This window comes from Ostrinia furnacalis, unplaced genomic scaffold, assembly GCF_004193835.3.
Source record: "Ostrinia furnacalis isolate ACB-3 unplaced genomic scaffold, ASM419383v2 OfSCF4045, whole genome shotgun sequence".
Classification (NCBI taxonomy): domain Eukaryota; kingdom Metazoa; phylum Arthropoda; class Insecta; order Lepidoptera; family Crambidae; genus Ostrinia; species Ostrinia furnacalis.
In genome coordinates this window covers 554364-572444 of record NW_021134284.1, presented here as the reverse complement: position 1 = coordinate 572444, position 18081 = coordinate 554364, and the positions used below count along the sequence as shown (strand labels likewise).

Sequence of the window (18081 nt, the reverse complement as noted above, 5' to 3'; positions counted from 1 at the left end):
AACTTAGTAATTTACTGTAGTCTTGGCTAATTCGGTTTATTTACATACAGCTAATTTATTCGGTTACTGTAAAAAAATAATATGATAAGTGAATCATTCCAACGTGTGTGAATTAGAAAAGTGGAATTGTTAGAATGCAGTCGTACGAAATATATCTTTAACATTGTGTACATAAGGTGCAAACCAGAACTGCCATTCGACGAGCAACATTCGGAATATCTGTTGTTGATAAATTAATATAGCTATTATTATTCCCAGAACAGACGGTGAAACGCAACTGCAACGAAACTGCAACTTTGTGATGATTCTGATGAATGAAACTGAAAGTTTCAAACTGGTCGGGTCATGTGTGGTCTCTCAACGGACGCTATGGCAGAAACTTAGATGCAACTCAAAAGTAACTAGCAGTTGCAGTTTCGTTGCAGTTGCGTTTCACCGTCTGTTCTGGGCCTTACGGAAAAGTACTGCTCTTGCTATAACACCACAAATTGTAATTGTATATTAAAGTAAAGAGGATTATCTTGAGAATATATCACTGTTACATTCTGAAAGTTTACAAGTCAGGATGATACTAAATGTACATAGTGTTTCTTGTCTTGATCTCTTACTCATCCTGCAATAGAAGTTGACTAACTTTAGTGGACAACTAAATTAAAAATAAGGCTAATGGAACGTGTCTGTTTTACCAGATGGCTCGCAAACCCACTAAATTTATTGGACTCTTTTGTCTACAATATTCTGGCTATTACCGAAAAGAAAATGCCCAAGGGGTTTTGCCTAAATTATTCTCCAACAGATAGAAATGTCTTGAAGGAAGTATCCTTTATCTGTTATTAGGCCGCTTTTACATTAGGGTGTGAGAAGCGCGACAGCTGCGCGGCAGCGACGTTTTTATAATGTGAAGGCAGGCATCCGCTATCATATAGTATGAAATTATCGGCAGCGCGTTTGTCGTGCTGCTAAAGTCGCCTAAATGTGAAAGCACTCTTACTGTTTCCGGAAAAATGGTGTCAATATAAGTTACTGGTCAAGAAAATTCTGTTTTGCAAATTTGATATGCTTGCATCATTAGTTTAACACAAGACTGTTGTAAAAACAAACTTAGATAGCGTAAATCTGCTACAAAGTAATTCAAGAGTGTCGTATTTTCAAGATGGTGTTTCTAAAGTAATAATCTTGATAGCTGTATATCTAAATGTAGTATAATTAAGTGTAAATGGTACCAGTTTTATTGATACGCGTGATGCGTACAGTTTTGTAACTCAGTATTAAAATAGGGAATTTTGTGAGACTTTACAACGACGTTCGTACGTTTTTTATGATCAAGGTGTATTTTTATTTCACTCGTATAAGTTCGAAGGTACCGTAAGCAGTGTATTCGCCAAAGATAATGCATAATTTAAGTAATTACGCCTAGTTAGTGTTAAGGTTGTTTTAGAATGATGTAGTTTACTAGCGACGGACGTATTGCAAGACATCGTTTTGGACTTTTTTTTTTACATTCTCATTTAGTTTCTTTTATAACATCGAGACAAATTCACAGCTGTTTTTGTTCATTTATTTTGTTGTATATTAAAATAAAATATTAAAAAACCACGCAATATGTCCGTCCTCTCTAACCTAGGAGTTGTATACTATCGGTTTCACGAATGAGAGAACGTGTAAAGATTTCGCTAGGAACGTTTATTTATGTGAATTGATGTTGATTTGAGACAGTATCTTATAAAAAAGTATGAAATTGGTTAACTCTTTATAATCTCAGTTTATTTTTAAAACTTATAATTACCTAATTCTTCATTTTCTAGCACTCTTTTGAACAAATAGTGTTCAAAAATCTACTATAGTTTTTTAACTACTTATTTCTTCTATACTATTTCTTTCTCTTCGTTAAAAAGCTGTCGATTGGCATTATAAAGAGTTGAATTATGCAATAACGAAATTATATTAACTTTACATTGTAAGTTCCACAATTTTTCAAATGTAAATCTCGCACACTATTTATAATTATTAACTGTATTAAACACGATTGTAAAGTATGATATTATGGTTATCAAAACGACTATTTATTTCGCGGGCAATTTTTAGATGTGTGATACCAACTAAATATTTGTACATAAAGTCGCGATTTTTAGCCAGTGCTAAAGCTACCTTATGTACTATACACAAAACAGATTTTGTTTTGGTTAAAAATCGTATACAAATATAGCAAGTGCAATACCAATTTGTTTTTCCAAACTGTATGTTACACCTCGTATGTTTCACACTATTATTGATTAAATAGTTTAAAATTTTCAAATGATTTAATAAAAGTTTGAATAAAGTTCACTAGAAGCAAATCTGATTTAATGCTTAGTATGAAACTTAATAATAATCTACCGAAGGTTACCATAGAGTGGGTACGTTATTTAGTCACTGCCCTGGTGTGTTTAATTTTAGCATTCGTGCCATAAACTATGTTGTTGATTCTCTATAGGCATGTGCAGAATCGGAAACCACTCGGAATTGCAAGTTTTGTTTTTAATATATTATTATCGAAGGAATAGTTTTTGTTTTTGTATGCTTTAGGCATTGTTTTGCTTTTTCAAGTCAATTATGGTGCGCCCGAGTATGTTAACATTAATAGCGTATGGTATTTGTGCATTGTGAGGTACAATTGTAAAACTAACTAGTCTATTATTTTCTGTATTATCTATAGTTTTCTTTTTTTCCAAGTTCGACTTGTTATCAAAAGTAAGTATTTATTATTTATTTAGTTAAACGTACCATACAATGTACAAATCCTTAGTTAAGTCTCATCTCGTGATGTATGACGTGTATAACGTAAATTATAAACGGTTGATGAATAGATCAAGTGTATGAGTTTACAATGAAACTAATAAATGGATAAAATTATTACTTGCATTTTCATTTAAATTCACTCATTCATTACATTTCGAGTTTAATGAAAGTAAGGCCCATTTACTACAACACTACACATAAAGGTATAGGTCGCTTAACAAAAGTTGAGGCGAACGCTTACAATGATGTAATTATTTGATTACAGAACACAATTACACAATCAAGTTCAAATATCGAATACACTAGCTACCACGCTCTTGTTAAATATCTGTAAGCTAAAAAAAACACTTATCAAGTTGACTAAACAATGCTTATAGTAGGCGCACACCGTTGATTTTTAGTTGGCCGATAGTTGTGCCCGATTTTAATTTGTATGAAGAATCGGCCAAATCGATCGGCGTAGTGTGCGCACTCCCATACATGCCCATACTGATCAACTGCCCGACTAAACTATCGGCCGACGAAAAATCAACGGTGTGAGCCTACTCTTACTTAAGAGAAGCAACAAATCGAACGCACAGCATTGAATAGAGCTCTGTAATTTTTTCGTGTGTCACCCTGTGCGTCCACGCGCACTGTGAGACCTCATAGTTCGTTCGTTCGTGATTTGTGAATACGGGCGTAAATAAGACGTCAGCGCTGACAGCGTATACAGGCGTATACTGATACAAATCTATGCTTGTGTTGATGGCTTCAACTCTCGTTGCGCGACCTATACGAAGTCTCAAAAATGACCACCCCTAAATGAAACTAATATATAAATTACAACACTAATAATCAGAATTAATTTAACAGGCGTATTATTAGATTACAATATTGATTAGTCACAATGCTATTGAGTTGAAAGTTAAACTAACTTTCAACGTAACTTTGTGCAAAGGCAATATCGTAACCAACGAGATTAATCCGAGGTGCGATTATTGTTAATTGAACTTTCAACGAGGCTTCCGCTGGCTTGATAGATTAATGCCGCTAGATACGGTCCAAATGGCCACCCATAAACTTTGGAGATAGCCACCAATTGCAAAACTTTCTTAACCTTTTCAGCGCCACGTTCTATAGAAACAAACGATTCCGTGCCCTCCACGCCACGTCTTCTATAGAAGACAATATCTAACCACATTATTTATTTAATAAAAATACATAAACAAATCTGGTGAAGGTCGCAGGAGGTGCCTGGATGTGGGCGGCGCAGGCCCGGTCTTTGTGGAAATTCTTGGGCTCCGCCTTTGTCCAGCAGTGGACATCATTCGGTTTAAACGAACGAACATAAACAAATGATTTCTTTATTTTGTGATTGCCTTCAACCCTAAAATTATATAAAATATTTAAATTTTAATAAGGGCCTTTGTTTATTTTTAAATCAGAAAAACAATTTTCTTACTGTTTCAGGCGCCCATAGCTTAGCGCCTGGGCTGGGTTGGACCGCATCTGATCTGGGTTAGCGGCTAACAGGTTAAACGTTGCGAATGCAAAGGTCGTTCTATGCATTCGGTAGTATTTATATTTCCACTTGAACGTAAGTTGTGTCGGTAGCGTTTGCCGAACGTTTACTGCTGTAGGCAAGAGTTAATTTGATAGCATTAAGTATTCAGGAGTTTTGGCCCGGTGCAGGCGTCGTCATGGAGCTACGTCCCTGGATGTGCTACGGAAGATTTTTCCACTTGTTGATGATTAAAATACTCAAAAATTTATTAGGGGTACTAATTTATAATAACATGCCATGGTAATTCAATTTCTGAAACAATATTATATGAGATTTTGGAAAAAAAACATATTCTTCTTTTGAACTCTCGATTTTTGAAGAGTTAGGTTTTGGAGGAGTTACGTTTTGAAAGAGTTAAGTTTTGAAAGAGTTAGGTTTTGGAAGTTAGGTTTTGGAAGTTAGGTTTTGGAACTTAGATTTTGAAAGTTAGGTTTGAGTAGTGTTAGGTTTTGGAAGAGTTATGTTTTGGAAGAGGTAGGTTTAGTAGTAAACTTTTTTTGGCAAACTAAAAGATAATAATTTGAACTGCTTAAGCGTATTAACACAAGAAACACATGCGTTAAATTACATTTAAAAAGAAACACATCCAGAAACCGTTCCACATCTTTACCAGTCGTACATTTTGAAAAATAATTGTCCGCTCTCGAGCGCTTTTTGCTGAAAGGAGTGGCAATTTGTTACGTCCTCGATGGAATTTATTTTTAAAGCGGAGAACAGTGGAGTAGGCACGTGTTAAGTGTTTCCCAACAATTATCACGGAGCGGAGCGAAACTTTCAAGTTACTTTTTGTAGGAGAGCGTGGAATTGGAAACATTGTTTACGGAGCTGTGGAAAAGTTTACAGCTCTTTGTATTGGTATTGCTGAAATTGCTGGGTACAGTCAGCGTCAAATAGTTCGTGACACCCAAAGTGACCAAAAAGTTGAAAACACTAGTTACCTAATTTTCAATTGTAACAAAAAAGTGTAGCGAATTTTTTGTCAATTTTGGGTGTCACGAACTGTTTGACGCTGACTGTACTAGATTTTTATCATGACAAATAGTAACGCGTGTATCATTCCCAAAGGCATATATTCGCGGTATCCTTCCGTTTGGCCAAATTACTTTTTCACTTCGCAAACAACTTATCGCCAAAGTTTCATTTCCCAAATGAACTTTTAGCAACTGTACTTTTCGCAACTGATTCATTTGGTCAAATTATCATTTGGCCAAATTTTACTTGGCAAATGTTTATATAGCAAATGTTTTATGTTGCCAAATATTATATCCCAAATAATTTGTTTGGTCAAATTGACACTTCACATACTTACCCACCGTTACCCACAAATCAAAGCATAAGGCACATGATCATGGTTTTCACAATAATTTTATGTAAAACATTGCAGAAAATAGTATGGTTGCAAAAAGTAGGTATTGCAGAAAATAGTAGGTTAGGTTAGGTTAGAACAGTGACCCTTAATGCGCGAAGGCGAGCGAAGCGTGCCGCGGCAGCGGCCGCCGAGCGCTAGAATCACCTCTATTGTTAATGAATCATTTGGAAATTTCGATACAAAGAATGAAATAAGGAAATTAATGTAGAACAAATTTTATATTAACTCCCCACTAAACAAAATAATAACCATAAGCTAATTTGTATACCATTCTATGCACCAATCAAATTATTTTGTAAATAGTTTATCGTGAAATATTTTTGCCTAATGAAACATTTGGCAAACCATACTTTGCCAAACAATAATTTGCTAAACAATAATATGGAAAAAAAAACATTTGCGAATTAAAAGTTTGCAATAAGTTGCTTTGCCAAATGAGAATTTGCCAAATGAAAATTTGCGAAACGTTGTTTGCGATGTGATAATTTGGGAAACGTTTTTTGGCCAAACATTAGTAATCCTATATTCGCCCTTATAAGATCGATTACTTAGGAAGTATTTATTATAAAAATCTTGATCAATCACAGCACACTGAATGGCTGGCAACTTAAAGTAAGTACCTACCTACCTACTTATCTACATTATTGGCGATGAACTGTTTTAGGCGAGTTAATGTTAATGAAAAATCACTGATTGGATATCGGTGATGGATGGCATATAGTACCTCGGTAGACTACGACTCTTGGTTATGTAGGTATGTGATAAAAGGGGAGCAGTCAATTCAGTTGGCTGCTTTTTCCTCCCGATTGTTTGATGAGGGCCAATATCGGCATAAAGAAACTGGGGATTATGGAAATTAGCTTCCAATTGTATAAAGTTACATACATTATTAGTTCAATATAAAAGCAGGCTAAGGCAGCCTGTATCGTAGCCGTAGGTCACTGTTTACAGGCGTACAAAATGAAACTGACGAAGTAGTTCATTTGCACAGGAACTGTATAATACCGCCCAGACCCCTCGACACTCGAGACCGTTTAAAAGCTTTTTAAAATCCGCAATTCCAAGTTCCCTCAATAAAACCTCTATCTACAGGTACAAGTGCTGCGTAAAAGGGTTGTTTTCATCCCCGCGCACAACTCGAGTTTAACGAGTTTGGATGGAGCAGCCCAAAATGGCCGCCTCTCTGAAAGAAAACTACTTAAACTCACCTAAATCCTTTTTAAATATACCCGGAACTTGAGGATGTCTCGAAATACATCAACAATCGGTGCTTCGTGGAGAATGTTCTTTAATAAGTATTGTGAACTTCACGCACGAGATATTCTTCTTTTCTTGTAGGCTGTAACAACAAAGTAATTATTAATATGGATTTATTATGATGAGAATATTAAATTGTAATAGGCCTAAAATTACCAGAATTTATTTAAAAAGTCACCTTCGTCAAAAAACTTTTAAAATATTTGGTAGCAAGGTGTTCATTATTATTATTATTCTGTCTAATGGCTTCAATGGTGCGAATTTACAGCACACTGGTTTTGCCAATGTCGAGTGTTTAGAGAGACACGGTGGACAGTGGAATTATTTGAAACAAGGTGTTCATGAAGTTAAAACTTTACGTTTCCAGTTTTAGCGGTAGATGTGACAGCGGTAGATTTTTTGACGCACCGCCACAGATTACATAGGTAAGTACTTATCTAATTTTTAAGGTGCGAAATCTTTATTTTCGCCACTATTTCATGTTGTGAATTAAAATTGCCAATTCAGATGGATGCCTACAACAATACAACAATAATTATTATTTGCGCAGTAATTTTAGTACTTAAGTGAATTACAAGAACTTAAGACTAATATTAAGTAGGTACAATCCGTACAATATCATTAATCAACCTTCAACGTCGTAATTAATTTTCGCTAATTGTAAAGTTCAAATTAATTAAGATCAGAAGCCTAATAACCGTCGATTCGCTAACTTAATCCCCCGAGATGACTTATCCATAGTTTTAGGCGACTGACGTAATTATCACAGCCGAGTCCTACAGTGTAGACGAGGTAGCAGGCTCACTTCTCAGTTGAGTCTTAAAACATGGGGCCCATGAACAGTTTAATTTTTTTTGTTATCCCAATTTGTCTTTTGGGATTAAATAAGTGGGATTTTTGAGGACCAGGACAGAAGTTACCTATATGACACTCTGGAAGGCTCGATGGTACTTTGGTATGTTATATGAAGGTTTTTTTATGGCCTACCATTTACCATTTGGAGGGATGTTTCGAAGCTTTATTTACAATAAATATTTTATATTAAATGGAATTATAACACACAGGTTGATGAAAAAGCGCCTAGCTCTGCGAAAGTATTGACTTACTTATTCTATGTACAATCCAAAGAAAATCGGTTGACAAGTTATTGAGTTATAATGTACTACGTAGTAATATTACTTCAATGGTTGACAATAAAAATTAACAGAGGCGCCTACCTTATAAAAGCTGCATTATGATTCTACCTTAATGAACGAGCAATTGCTACTCAAAGAAACACAGGAGCACTATCTAACAATTATACCAAGAACTTTTAGGTCGAATATCGCGTGCGCCTACTTGTCCTCAATAGTACCAGCCGCCCATTACACTCGATGACACTTCAAAGCAATCTCACCTTTGTCGTTCGCCCACTTTGATCTTGTGAAGATCGATTTAATTTGAATTTTCTTTAATTAAACTTTGGCGGCCGTGTGAGAGCGACTGTTTTTTCAAAAGCAAATAAACGAGATTTATAAGAATATTAATTAATGTCTTTAAGATCTAAAACATACCTACTACTGAATATTGCAAGAGCATTTACTATGTTGGTGATACCTTAATTCGTTCGTTCGTTCGTTTCAGCCGAAAGACGTCCACTGCTGGACAAAGGCCTCCCACAAGGATTTCCACAAAGACCGGTCCTGCGCCGCTCGCATCCAGGCACCTCCCGCGACCGTCACCAGATCGTCGGTCCACCTAGTGGGAGGCCTGCCCACGCTACGTCTTCCGGCTTAGGTACTTACTTTACTTTATGATTAATTTTCTGCACTTACAGACGTCATATTATTTTATATTTATTGTCAATAGCTAACTATGGCCGCAACCACGCGGGGCAAAGGTGCGACTGATAAGGATAATATTTATTTTGCAATCATTTGTATCTAATTTTATAGCGACTATATTATTACAGTCTTATTGAAAAATTGTCGAAATTAGTTTAGTGTGGGCACAGTCAACCCTATGTTAGTGTTAGAAAAAATTAAACAAAATGCGTTTTTTAGTTGTTTTGGAAATATTTTTCAGTCAATGAATCATTAATTGGTTTCTATTCATAAACAAAATATGTTAATACATCGGTGTCCTCAAAATACAAAGCTTTGATAACGAGTATCTCATAAAAAGTTGTAAACAAATAGATTATTTTAATCATGATGACATCGATTAAATTATTTTGGAGTAGCCTACAGTTCAATTGAACCTATTTTGCACTGAAACAAAGATGTTTTTTACTTTTTACACAGAAAATTCTTAAGGTGGGGTCTTCACAGGACAAACCTACTTTTTAATTATTATCGTACTGGGTTTTGTTACTTTATAAACTACTAGCTGTTCCCGCGACTTCGTAAGCGTGAAAATAGTTTGAATAGCTGTACTTAGTAGCTGTAGGGTGATGTATGTTCAAACAAACAAACACTTTTTAATATTAGTAAAGATATAAAAGCGAATAGATTTTTTATGCACTAATAAAGTCGGTGCATACGAACGCAGGATATCTGTAGGTCATCTTTTTATTATTTTGCATTACTACGAATATTAATCAGTATAAGCCTTTACGATTTAACCGATTGCATGACAGTAAAAGTGTGTTCGATAAAAATAACACCGTGTCATACCTAATATCAGACCTACACGAAAAGATAAAAATAAAATAAGTACATAATAAATTGTTTACACGTTGTAAAATAATAACGTAATTAATGATATCAATGCAGCATGGTAGTTAGTTAACGAGATCAATATCTATCTAAATATTTGTTTAAAAAAAAAAGTTTAAAAAAACTTAATAATACTGAAGGATACGTAAGGATAACATTCATTTGGTAAAATACAATAATGTATGTTACCGAATCCGCGACCGCCATTTATGTGTACTACCTTGAAATAACGTCAAAGTCAAAGTCAAAATTTCTTTATTTGTTTGGACTAATAAATAGTTCTTACAAATCGTCATTTTGCTCTTAAGGAGCCTCTACATGTCTCATAATCTTTTTACTCTACCAGCGCTTCGAGACCAACATTTGGCAAGTGCTGAGAAGAAGCGCCGCAACAAACTCAGTCACCACTGTCTGCCGGTTAATATAAATAAATAGAAATAGTAGTAGTAGGTACATTCGATTCAGGAGCAGTTCACTGAATTTACCATGCATTCTTGTATGGTGTATCTTATAAGAATGGGTATACAAGATTGCGTGGTATATTAAACAAGGTAGTGACGTGCTAATATCTAGACTTACATATTAAGATACTAGTAGAAATGACTCGCATACATAAATTTGAATAACTTGGATTGACCAGTCCCCGAAAGCAGCGCCTGTTCACAGACATGACGAGTGAACCAGCCATCGCTTCACTCGACCATATTAGAGGGAATGTAACGACCCGCCTCACTACGCCACCACCCCAGAGACATTTTAGTGAGAATGACAATTCCAAGTTATCTCTTTAAAAAAAAAAAATAATAATAAAGCTAAGTAACAGTCCAGATTGAGAAGCATGACACTATAACATTTGAGAAATTATTATTAGTTTATACATTACTTTTCATTTTAATTCTTTTTAGTGCGAGCATGAGAGGACCATAATCCTACTCCCAGGATGACTTATCATTAAGAAAATCTCGAGTTGTATAATAGGCTTTTTTAAGCATGTGATCTTTAACTATATCTTTAAATTTATTATACGGTAGCTCTTTATATTTATCAGGGACTTTGTTATAAAAATGGATACCTTGTCCCATAAAAGTAGCAAACACTTTATTAAGTCTAAAAGCGGGTATAGCCAATTTATTTTTATTTCTAGTGTTAATTTGGTGAATATCACTTTTCTTTTTGAATTCAGTAATATTTTTTTGAATAACAAAATGGCCGACGCGAGCGGTCGCGCGGAACACATTCGATTATGCACGAGTCAATAGGGTTGTTCGCGTTCATCGCTCGCGCCACAGAACCGAGCTGAGCTGAGCGAGCAAGCATACAGGTGGCTGCGTTGTAATGGCCGCTTTTAGGCTTTAACGCTGGAATTCCCTAAAGCGATGTTTGCGAACATTTCTGGAGGGTTAGTTAAGATTGAAAGGTGCTGAAATATTTTGATCGCCAAGGTCGATCTGATAAACAGTGACCAATATAATTGGTATCTACATCATCATCATCATCATCATTTCAGCCACAGGACGTCCACTGCTGAACATGGGCCTCCCCCAATGACTTCCACATCGCACGGTTGGTAGCGGCCTGCATCCAGCGCCTTCCTGCTACCTTTATCAGGTCGTCGGTCCACCTTGTGGGTGGACGTCCCACGCTGCGTTTTCCGGTGCGTGGCCTCCATTCCAGAACCTTGCTGCCCCATCGGCCGACAGTTCTGCGTACTATGTGCCCTGACCACTGCCACTTCAGCTTGCTGATCCGTCGGGCTATGTCAGCGACTTTAGTTCGTTTACGGATCTCCTGATTTCTGATTGCACTTTGAAATTCAGTCTCCAAATTGATAGAGAAATGGTAGAGTCCAAACTTTAATACTCTTATGTCATTAAGTCGTTGAGCATCTTCAAGAAATTATGACTTAATTATGCAAGACATAAGAGGCTTATGTTAAGCTTTATAGCTCGAAAAATTATTTAAGACATAAAATTCTAAGGCTAATATGAAATTTATTATAATTTTAAATCTAGCAACTCTATTAGATTTATGCCCGTTTTCACCACCAATCCCTAATTTTTAAGTGACCCCTGTGCCGGTATGCACAATACATATATGCACAATACAATATATAATGGTAACACATAACAGCAATTTTGTTTTCAAAGGGGTCACTTAAAATTAGGGATTGATGGTGAAAACAGGCATAAGTGAAGTAAATAATGAGAATACCCATTAATAAGTTAATGATTAATGTTTACACCAACATCATGCTCGCTCACACTTATTTAAAAACACATTTAATTTTGAATGTAATCCCAAACAGATTATGAAGAATTTAATTTACACGAAACTTTTGTGCTCTAGATTTTCACGTAGCTTTATCTACTTGCGGGATTTTGTTATTTGCTAAAGGTTATCGGATAAACATAATTTTATATGAGACAGATTCGCAATTCGCTAAAAATGATGTAATTTAGTACAGACAGTTTGACCTAACCACGTTTGAGCTAATTTGTGGGAAAGTTGATTTTCTCTCTTCAGCGATGAACTTAATCCGATAAAAACTTTGAGGAAGATCGACTTTGAAGTGATAAGCGATCAATCAATTAGATTCTGATCTAATCTAGATCTTGATTGAAAGGTAGATTGAGGCTTAATTGAATCTAGTTTAAGCTTTATTCTGCAACACTGAGTCTGAGTGTCTTGCGCTGCTTCTTCTGGCTGACAATAGTGTCTGAGTTTCTTGCGCTGCTTCTTCTCAGCACTGGCCCATTTATTGTCCTGAAGCAGTGGTAGGGTTAATACTGGGACGTGTAAAAGTGCTTTTTTAAAGCCTACTTACAGAAATAAATGAGTTTTACTGAGTTTTACTGAGTTTTTACACGATATAGGCTTAGGCTTAGAGATTAATTAAGCTTAGATGGATAGTAGCGCAAGAAAAGAGTGGCATTTCAAATAAGATACTATTGGATTGTCAAACAACTAGTGAAAACGTTACTACACTACACGAAGCGCTTGCATGAAGACTGTCCATCTAGTCTTTATTATAATCTAAAGGTGAGTATTGACTAGGCAGCGGTTCCCAGACTTATTTTGTCTACTGCCCACTTTGAGAATAAATTCTTTTTAGCACCCCCATTTGTAGTCGAGTGTCGAGTGCTCAGTCGGTGTCTAAGAGTCCTCCTAGTAAATGACGCCTCCCAAGCCTCTACAAAACGTCCCGATTTTTTTTTCTGGGTCTCTTACCGCCCCCCTAAGCCTGCAGCGCCCACTTTATCGTCCACTTTGGGAAAGACTGGACTAGAGCATTTCTAATGTAATGTAATGTTCTTGCGAAAGGTAGTACAGGTAAAACGTACGACGTTTGATTCGTGAAAGGTTGACACTAGAATATCTCATAGGACGGCTCGTTGTTCTGTTACAAGTAAATGCACCAGTCTACAGGGTGGAAACGATAAGTGATCTCACTCGATTATTTCAAAACTGTACAAGATATCCAAAAACTGGTTACTGATCCTGAAAGTGCTTCACGAGTTCTATCCAACGGTACCAATAATAGGTTACAGAATTAACTGGATCTATCCGAAAATTCAATGTTTTCAGCCTTATCGTTTCCACCCTGTATACTCAACTTAAGGACATAGGTAGATGTGTTAAGTATTAGCAGGCAAAAACAAACAAACACACGGTTTTACAATGTTCGCTAGGATTATTCGCGAGACAGCTACAGCCGGCGGCTAGTACTTACAGGAGAAACTTAATTAAGCAGCTGCTTTGCCAAACATTTTCGCAACTAATTCAGAGTGAAAGCAATATTGTATAATAAACGGTTATTAGGACAGTAACTCCGCGAAGACGGTGTTCCAACAAAGAAATTGTGTGAAGGAATATTTCTCTTAGTGGAGTTGGTTGGAGTTTATTAGAAGATCATTTCGGTAATGAAGTTTCATGAACTCATCAATGTCTAATAGATATTCCTTATCGGTAGTCATTAAGTTATTATATTGCTAGAAATATCGATATGCGAAAAACATCCGTCTGTCTTAGGTGGGACTGTTCACTGACGACTCTGACCAGAGTTCGAAATTGCAGTATTTTATGGTGTAAGTCAGCATCATTACAGAAACATCAACTTAAATTCGCACAATCACCTAAAATCATCATGGTCATTTCAGAGAACGAATTGGAAAATACAGGAGTGCATGGATTTTACTGCCTCTCGCACTTACTAACTTGTAACAAATACAAAGACAGACAGACAAAGGTACACCGCGGTATACCGTTCGCGGAACACTGTTCTAGCAGATATTAAACTGTTCTGAAGGGATGGTAAGGCAAAGTGCTAATTTTAGGAAGTTTTACTACTTCAGAATTTGAATATGTAGGTCGGTAGGAATTCGAATATATGGAGGTAATGTATCAAAATGTACGTTACCGTAGCCTATACTCGTGTTTGTGTCTCCAAGTCAGAAGCAAACAGCAAAGTTATTGCTTCTAAAATCAGCGGGTAGATAGCAAGTGCGGGCATGACGGGAAATTAATTAATGTGTCCCCGGACGGTAATGAAGTCCCATTGTTGCGCCATTTATCACTGAACATGTGTATCTTGACTGGCCGCTGAGGTGCGAAGATTTCTTGGGTGGACGAGGCAAAATACTTTGATGATGATGATGACCTAAAGATATCCTGGTAAATCTTGCTTTGCTATAAATATATTGGTAAATCTTGCTATAAATATATTGGTAAATAAGTGGGTGTATAACCTAGAGCAAACCTAACACATGCTGAGTGGCTGCCATTTTGGTTCAAAATTAAACAAGTTATGCACACGGATCTCTGTTTGGACTAAATATTTATTTTATTTCTTTCTTATTGGTTAGTCTTTATGGCAATGTGGGGCAAAGCTTGTAATGGCGACTACTGAAGTCTGACACAAGCAGTTGCAACGGTCTGTTTGGTCAAAGAAGAAGAATATAAACATCAGTATCACTCTTCCTAAAACCTGACTCACCTAAACCACAGCCTAAACACCTTAAAATACACATCTACACACCAAGATTGAGATTAAGAGTAAATCTATCGAAAAATCATTATTGTTCATTTTCATTATGCTAATTTCATAAGATAATTAGACTATCAAATAGGTTTTTAAATTATCTTTTAGTTTCAAATCAGTTATTAAATTAATCACAATTCCTGCGCATGTTTTTTTTAGTTAAAATAACTATTAACTGATTGCTCTTTATGAACAAAATTAAGAATACACGGCGAAACTGTAACAATTTAGAACACATCCTAAGATCTTTAAAAAAGTTATAAAAAGCTTCAGTTTCATAACAATAGTCAATAAGCGACGGCAATCTTAAAACTAAGCTTTTAAGCTCCAATACCAGCGGTAATCCGCCACTTGATAGCTTTAAAATAAGCCGCTTATCGGGCGAGCTTTTTGCCGCCCTGCTGGCTTGGTAGAGGTAGCGAGCTTTTTAAACAACTATCGGAATCATTAATGCTTAGTAATGTTGGAAATATCGGAGTTAAAAAGTGAATTTAGAAGATTAATCATTTGAAAATCAGTCAAAATAATTGTCCTAGGTTTATAAATATTAACTGAAATATAGTGTACATTAGTTTAGGAGCCAGGGTTTCAATACCAAATGTTACAGTATATTTACATCAATAAAACTAAATATAGTATTTTATAGGGAAAACACTATGTATGATCACATAATAAGCAATAGGTATGATCTATATGAGCTACGCTTCAGCTAGAGCCCAAAACCAATGCGAGCGATGCAGTGCATTGTTGAAAATGATAAGAAATAATATTTTATATACTAGCTTACTAAGAATTTGATGAAAATGAAGATTTACATCAGTCGGTTTTTTTAATGTATTTTTGTTAAATTAGCCTGCCTAGACATGACAGACTTTTCCCCGGGACGAACTTGAATAGTCTCGTGCCTAAACGGGACTATTCTCACCTCTTGTTCCCACCGCTGCAACTCCTGTGTAGCCAGGATCTACAGCTTGACCGCCAATAAAATCTAACCAGTGAAGGTCAAGTTTATCCCAGGGGAAAGTTAAACTGTCATTGGACCCGCAACGAAATTAATCAGAAGAACATAGGAGGAGTTCGAAGTTAAGATTCAGTCTTGTGGCTAGGAAAAATTATCTCTAGGTACCTATTTCCAAATGCCACATCTTATTCTTACCTATTCAAAGTCCCCACGGCGGTGCGGTGTTATCTTCGCCTAATGCTTCAGTATTGTCCGTATAAATTACAGTTACATTTGCCGATAGCTATCGCATAATGGTGCCTTTACATACAGTTAGTAGACCTAAAGCCAGTAAATTTTCTTAGTGAAAGAAAGAGGCAGAATTATAATGACTGTCCACTGACAGACGAAAGCATTAGCCTGTAGTTTTGATATTTGGATTTTGAATTTAAGAAACTCTACTTCGTCATAATCAACATCATTTGAGCTACAGAACGAGTTTTTAATGAAAGATTGGCCAGTTGGTAGCGGCCTGCATACAGAGCCTAATACCACGGTAATACTAGGTGAACTTATTTCAAACTATTTTTGAAGCTATATCAACTGCTCTGTATTATCTAAGTAGGCATATTTAAATGACTAAGTATGATATTGAATAAAAAAACCCACTGTCATTAAATTTCGCAGATAATGAAAGTCCAGATCGTTGGTCCACCTAGTATGAGGCCTGCCCACGCTACGTCTTCCAGCCCGTGGTCGCCACTCGAGAACTTTCCTGCCCCTGTGGAAAACCTTGGGGGAGGCCTTTGTCCAGCAGTGGACGTCATTTGGCTGAAACGTACGAACGAATGAAAGTCCCCGGACAGGCCAATACAAAGATTTTATTCGTCGGACGTCCATATTTATGTACATAATTTATCTTTGAGTAACTTCTAAAAATAAAATAGATCAGATTTCAAATAATAATATTACATTTTTGGAAATCGCATCATGAATGACTCAACATTATACGTTTATATGTTTACTTACGTTATCTATCAATACGTAAATTAATGGTAGTCAATAAAATTTCTAGGTATAATCGTTCCATCTATTGCCATTTAGCGATATAATTTTATGTAAGGTAGGTAGGTAGGATGCTTTTATCTAAGCATTATATCGATTTATCGACATTTGTTGAATACAATTCTTACTAAAATCGATATAATGCCATAATAAGTATTACGCAGATTATCTACTTAAATCCATAAATGATTACTTAATTATGAATTAGTTTGTTTTTCATTAACTCCGGGTTCGATTTAATAATATAAAGTAGGTACAAATCCCAGTTTCCCGTTCCCGTTTAACGTAATCTTTCCTCTTTTAATACAAATAGATAGTACAATTAATGTAGTGTTTTTCCGTATCGCAATTGAAAATGATCAACCAACCAGGAGAGTGACCATTTTATTATATTTCGTGGTATTATTAAAGTCCAAGTTTCCGAAGTAATTTGCCAGTAGGACGTACCACCGTTCCCACTCATCCGATTTTCATACTGAGACCTCTCAAAACTTAGGTATTTCAGACAAGGATAATCTGCTGACCGATCAGGCGAAAATGAGCTTACAGTTGCTGAAATAAGGACTAGCCTGAAAAATTTAGCTGGTCAACTTATCGTGGTATTTCACCGTGGGTTCTCACTTTCGAGAAGTTTGCTGGAACCTTCTAGAAGTTTAATGACTAATTACTCCCCCCTTACCCGCGGCCGAATGAAACTCGATCGGGGATTAAAATTATGGACGCCATTTTGGAACTGCCGTCAAACTACTGCGCTTTGAGGTTAAGGTTTTTTTGGTGGGAAAAGTTTGGAAAAGTTTTACCTACCTACAACACGTGGAAAGTTCATAATTTATATTTTAATTTCCAGAAAAAATATTAAATAATTCAAATTCTGTTTTGGCAGGCATATAAATGAATAAATAATTGTAACTCTAAAATAAAAAAATATTTTCGAATTCTTTTGAGTTTACTTTTTTTTAAAGCTTAGTCAAATTTTTGTCTATACTTTTTAAATAACAACTAAAGTATTTTGGGTTTTAAATCTTAGGATTGATACACAATTTATTAAAAACTGAGCGAATTATTAAATGATGCAATTTACGAGTAAGTAATGCGTCTCCAAAGCAGATCGTTGTAATCTAACAAGGTAGGTATTGTTTTTAAAATCAATCATAACAAAATAACTCCTGCGTCAATTCAACCATTATTGCCGTGATAGCAATCTTGGATGGAACTTCTTGTTTGATTTGGTAGATTTTATTGACGTCCGTGCCTATACTACATCAAAAAATATGAAATAGGTGTTCGAGTGATATTTATTTGACTATTCCTACTAGTTCCAAACGATATGATAATAATCATTCTTATCTGTAGTGGATGGTTTGAACAATCAATCAGAAGCTTCTTGATTTT

General features: G+C 35.8%; 1 long non-coding RNA gene and 1 other non-coding gene across 2 annotated transcripts in view; one reads left to right on the top strand and one right to left on the bottom strand.

Annotated features, from left to right (window-relative positions):
- LOC114358590 (uncharacterized) overlaps positions 1 to 18081 on the bottom strand; it is a 29885-nt gene that overhangs the window by 9612 nt on the left and 2192 nt on the right. The window contains exon 2 of the long non-coding RNA XR_003656382.1: positions 6902 to 7032. This is a non-coding gene — a long non-coding RNA (uncharacterized LOC114358590). The remainder of the gene's footprint in view (positions 1 to 6901; positions 7033 to 18081) is intronic.
- On the top strand, positions 3705 to 3860 carry LOC114358608 (U4 spliceosomal RNA). The gene has a single exon (XR_003656383.1). It is a non-coding gene; the product is annotated as a U4 spliceosomal RNA (small nuclear RNA).